Raw genomic sequence first — 5,892 nt, 5'->3', positions numbered from 1 at the left:
CCTATTGGTTCTGGTTTTTTTGTTTTTTGTTTTCCCTGGAGGACCCTGACTAATAATACACCATCTGGCATTTACTTTTTCTTCCTAACAGTAACCTAGTCTCTTTTTAGGAAATTACCTCGCCCATAATACACGCAGTCAATCACAGTGGGACTTCGGGTGCCTGCAATCCTATCACCGAGACTAAACTGGATGCTTTTTTCATTAGATAATTGTAAAGGTAAAAACATTAACAAGATGAAAACTAATACCTACAAAACCCTGACTCTGGGCCAGGCACTGTTCTGTGTTATTTGTATTCACTCTTTTAATCACACAGCAACCATTATGCTCATTTTATAAAAACTGAAATTGAGACTCAAAAAGTGAGATGCTAATGGTGGGGCCAGGATTTGAGCCGTAAATATTCTGACTCCAGAGATTATGAAGAGCCAAATAAGAGTCTCGGATTTTTACCCAGAAAACAGCTAGAAACCATGAAGAGGTTTATTTTAGGAACTTCATATAGTCAGATGAGGCATTTTTTGAAGCCTCCGATCTATATTTATGTGACTATGTTCACCTGAAGAGGTGGCCCAGAGGCAGTGAAGGCAGCCCAGACAAGGAATATTATATTCACTGCTTCTGGGCAGCCTTCTCTGGTCAACATAGTTAGATGAGATAGGAGTTGGATGACCGGGAGCAGTGGCTCACACCTGTAATCCCAGCACTTTGGGAGGCCGAGGTGGGCAGATCACTTGAAGTCAGGAGTTTGAGACCAGCCTGGCCAACATGGCAAAACCCTGTCTCTACTAAAAACATGAAAATTAGCCAGGTGTGGTAGCTGGTGTCTGTAGTCCCAGCTACTCAAGAGGCTGAGACAGGAGAATCGCCTGAGCCTAGGAGGCAGAGGTTGCCATATGCAGAGATCACACCACTGCACTCCAGCCTGGGCTGCAGAGTGAGACTCCGACTCAGAAAAAGAAAAGAAGAAAAGGCTTGGAGGAGTCTTGACGGATCGGGACCAGGACCTCATTTGGGCTGCTCGTTCTGGGAGATTTACCTCTTTATTTCCAAAAACACTAATTAAAGCCTAGCACCCGAAATAAGTGCTTTCTCTCATGAGCTCCCAAATTGCCGACTGACAGTCTTGTGACTTCCACTCAGGTTGTTGGAAACATTCTGCCAGGATCATGGTGCCGAGGGCTGGAGAGTGGGCAAATGGGTGGAGCTCTCTCTCATTGCCTTACAGCCAAGGTGCAGGGCCTGCGCTCCTGCTGTTGAGGCTGCCTGGTGGATTCAGACCCAACTTTATGTTCTAGTTTCCCCTCAGGTGTGTGAGTCCCAACAGGCTTCCCAAATTCTTTTTTTGTGAGTTAACTAGAACGGGTTTCTTTGCTGGCAACTGAAGAATTCAAACTAATGTTCTGAGATATTTGTTTAAGACTTTAGGATATATGTTTAAATATAACACAATTGGCCCAGCATGGTGGCTTGCACCTGTAATCCCAGCACTTTGGGAGGCTGAGGCGGGCAGATCACTTGAGCTCAGGAGTTTGAGACCAGCCTGGCCAACATGACGAAACCCCATGTCTACTCAAAATACAAAAACTACCTGGGCATGGTGGCAGGCGCCTGTGATCCCAGCTACTCGGGAGGCTGAGGCAGGAGAACCACTTGAACCCGGGAGGCAGAGGTTGCAGTGAGTTGAGATTAGCCACTGCACTCTAGCCAGGATGACAGAGTGAGACTGCCTCAAAAAAATAAAATAAAATAATAAATAAATATATAAAACAATGGATGACTTCATATTTTTTCACGAATGACTTAGTGATTCATCTATATTTCTGTTTTCTCTGCTTTAAACAGAAAATTATTCTTAATATCAACTCCAACATTCAGCTGGCATAATGGGACTTACTTTCCTTTCCAGTGGCCCCACCAGTGGTTCCAAAATTCCTATCTAGGTGAAATAAACGAAAAAGGATTTGTCAAAGTATATTTAAATTTAATTTCCTGCACCAGAATAGAAAGTAAAAATCTAAAAAGTCTGTATCATTTTGTGAAGAGATACACCATTAACTTGGACAAATAATAACAAGGTAACTATCCATTCCTTGCAATTTATTTTTAAAAACTATCCTGATATTCTGATACCAGTGTAGTGTGAAACGGGAGGGAAAGCATCCCTGTATTCTGTTTTTGATATTCTAAAGCAGACTGTATTCTAACTTTCAAGTATACGAGATGATGATTCACTTTTACAAACAAAACCATTTGTGTTAGTATAACATTCCGCCAAGACACTTTTGAATATTTAGCCCATTTTGGTTGCAAGGGTGACAAGGTGGGTCTCACGAACAGGAGTTCATCTCTTTCTGACTCTTGCATGTGAATCACACAGCCAATTTTTGTAATAACGGATAGAGCAATGGAAACAAAGACAAAGACATAGTAATTCCTTGAAATATCCTGTATTTGCCTAGTGCTTTACATAGTGATTTCAAAATTCTGGCTAACTTGATACTCACTGAATAGTTCTGTGGGTAGAGTAAGATAAATGTTATTATTATTCTCCGTATAATACACTTGAGGGAGCTCAGATTCAAAGATATTAAGTAATAAGAATAATATCATCTAAGATTCATTGAACTTTCTACTAGGTATCTGGAATTAATTTCTTACAAAGGTATTTTCAGTAACTTTGTATTTCCATTATCCTCATTTAACAGATGGAGAAATTGAATCCGTAGAAACTTGAACACGTCGCCCAAAGTCCCATAGCTAATGAGTCACAGGGCCAGGATTAAAATGTGGCTTTCTTCTCACTCCAAATTCAGGGCTCGAAACACTTTTGCTCTCCTGCCCAAGATGACACAAACAGAAAGCAGCAGATCCCAGCAAGGGCTCCAGCACAGACATTTCCACCCATATTTACCTCTCTGAAATTGAGGCACATCTTGCAATCACTATCTCATACCCTAGCTGGCCCTGCCTGTACATGCAGTCATTGGTTGCTATTCTGGTGCAAGACTAAACCACGTGCATACTTCAATGCTCAGGCCAATAGACCACTTGAGAACCATTTCAGGAAGGAATAAGAATATTGGTTGTTGCCTGAAAAACCTTCCACTGACACTTTCTGGAAGACAAAGAAGAGATAGCTAGGTGTGGTGGCTCCCACCTATAATTTCAGGACTTTGGGAGGCTGAGGTGGGAGGATCATTTGAGACTGGGAGTTCAAGACCAGCTTGGGCAACACAGTGAGACCCCATTTCTACAAAAAAATTAATAAAAATTAGGGTGGGCATGGTGGCTCAAGCCTGTAATCCTAGAACTTTGGGAGTCCGAGGCAGGTGGATCACTTGAGGCCAAGAGTTCGAGACCAGCCTGGCCAACATGGTGAAACCCTGTCTCTACTAAAATACAAAAATTAGCTGGGCGTGGTGGTGCACACCTGTACTGCCAGCTACTCAGGAGAATGAGGCAGGAGAATTGCTTGAACTCAGGAGGCGGAGGTTGCAGTGAGCCAAGGTCACACCAGTGCACTCCAGCCTGGGCGACAAAGTGAGATCCTGTCTCAAAAATACATAAATTAATTAATTAAATAAAGTAAAAAATAAAATTTAAAGTAAAAAAATAAAAATAGCTGGGCAGAATTGCACACACCTGTGGTCTCAGCTACTTGGGAGGCTGAGGTGGGAGGATGACTTGAGCCCAGGAGGCCAAGGCTGCAGTGATCCATAACTGTGCCACTGCCCTCTAGCCTGGGCAACAGAGTGAGACCCTGTCCCCCACCCCAGAGGAAAAAAAGAGGCCAAAATCAAAACTTGTAAGATCAGTGCCAGTGTTCAATGACAACAACATTGCCATCTTCTAAGAAGCTCTGCCTTACCATGCTCTTGATAACATATGTGGTGGGAAAACGAGGACGTCAAAGAGTCTGGGTTGCAAAATCGTTCTGAAGAATTCGATTCTGAACGAGAGGAAACATTTGGAAATCTTTCATTTATATCTCTCATGTTTCCCTTTTTAATGATTATGCAAGAATGAAATATGACAGAATTGTTTAAATATGTTCTAAAAAACGGTCTTTCAATAAGGCTAAGATAAAAATTCTGAATAATACAAAAGCACTGTGTTGGTTTAATTGGCAGTGATTTGGGGGCTTTTATCCCCCTTTTTTATGATGGTGCATGATATAATGATTGATTTATGTTGATGCATCTTTGATGTGATGAAAAACAGAAGCATTCCAATGAGTCAGTTCTCTCTCCGTGGTACAAAGGCATTTGGTCTTACTTTTATATTGTATTTTCTTCACTTTAAAAAAAGCTGGGGCTCAGAATATACGATCCAGAGTAGCAGTTAAACAAATGGCTCTTTAAAATATTACCAACCAATGAACAAGTGATCTTGGACATTCAGATGCAGCTCGGGATTACTTAGAGCTTTTTAACTCATTAGCTAGGGCCAGGTTTCAGCAGACCACTGAATCTGGCAAACATGAGCATGCAGAGATGCTTTCGTGGGTCCCAAAGAAGTCTTGTATACTTGGAGTCGCAGTTAACTTTAGATCCTAAAAAGCGGGAAGCATGGCCACACTCTCGAGATTGATTGATGCATTTTAAAGTTATGCAGGTGTTCCACAACAGGTAAGCAGTTTCAAAACCGTCTATGCAGCATTCAGGGTGTTCCAAGTTCTTTGCTTGATGCTGGATAGAGAAAGACAGATTAAATAGCAGTTCAAACAGAGAAACAGGCACTGAAAATAAATAGTGATATAGTGTGCATCTATGATGCTAAGATGAAGGAATGCCAAGAGCTCATTGGGAAGGACTTCCAAGGCCCAAAATATGTGTTAAATCCTGATTTATGAGGAAACAAAGGGAAATTATTGTTTTAACCAGAAAAAAAAATTATTTCAGTAAGTTCTCCAGCATTCTTTCTTTTTCTTTTTTTTTTTTTTTGAGACGGAGTTTCGCTCTGTCACCCAGGCTGGAGTGAGTGGCGCTATCTCGGTTCACTGCAAGCTCCGCCTCCCGGGTTCCCGCCATTCTCCTGCCTCAACCTCCCGAGTAGCTGGGACTACAGGTGCCACCACCACGCCTGACTAATTCTTTGTATTTTAAGTAGAGACAGGTTTCACCGTGTTAGCTAGGATGGTCTCGATCTCCTGACCTCGTGATCCACCCGCCTCTGCCTCCCAAAATGCTGGGATTACAGGCTTGAGTCACTGTGCCTGGCCTCCTACATTCTTTAGCTGACCGAGTTGAACGTTAAATTTGCCTAGTGAAGATTTTTGCTTTCGTGAGAGTGATTTCCACTTGGAAGTGTGTATGTATTTTAAAGAAGCTGGCTGCCCTATGTGAAATATAAGACCTTAAAAAATCTATTTCATATAACCTTGGAAATTAACCAGTCTATAATCTTAAACATCTATTGGATAACAAACGAGCATACCATTTCTTTGAAATGTTAAATTGAGGCCAATTCATTAACTCTTCCCCAGACATCACTGCAAACTCAGTCTTGTAAATGTGAAGTGGCTATTAATGTCCGTGAAGTCAAATGCCTAGATAATGCTTGCTTCCCTATTTGAAGCTGTGTTTTAAATTCTGGGACTCCCATGAAGACCACATACTATTAAAAAAGTGATAATTCTCCAATCCGGATCTGTTCACTAGGATCTTACTCTTGGAATGCCTCTTGATTTACTGTATCTTATATGTTTCCCTTTCTCTTTCAATTTTAATTTTTATGAATTAAAAATTGTGATCTGTATTTTCTATATATATATATTATTTAATTATTTATAAGGCCTCTAATGAAACTCTTTTAGATCATATATGTACGCTTGGGTTGCCTTCTATTTAATTTAGTAGTTATTCATACAATAACCATGTATTAAGC

The sequence above is a fragment of the Mandrillus leucophaeus genome, unplaced genomic scaffold, assembly GCF_000951045.1.
Source record: "Mandrillus leucophaeus isolate KB7577 unplaced genomic scaffold, Mleu.le_1.0 Scaffold466, whole genome shotgun sequence".
Taxonomy (NCBI): Eukaryota; Metazoa; Chordata; class Mammalia; order Primates; family Cercopithecidae; genus Mandrillus; species Mandrillus leucophaeus.
Note: the sequence above shows the minus strand (reverse complement) of the source record.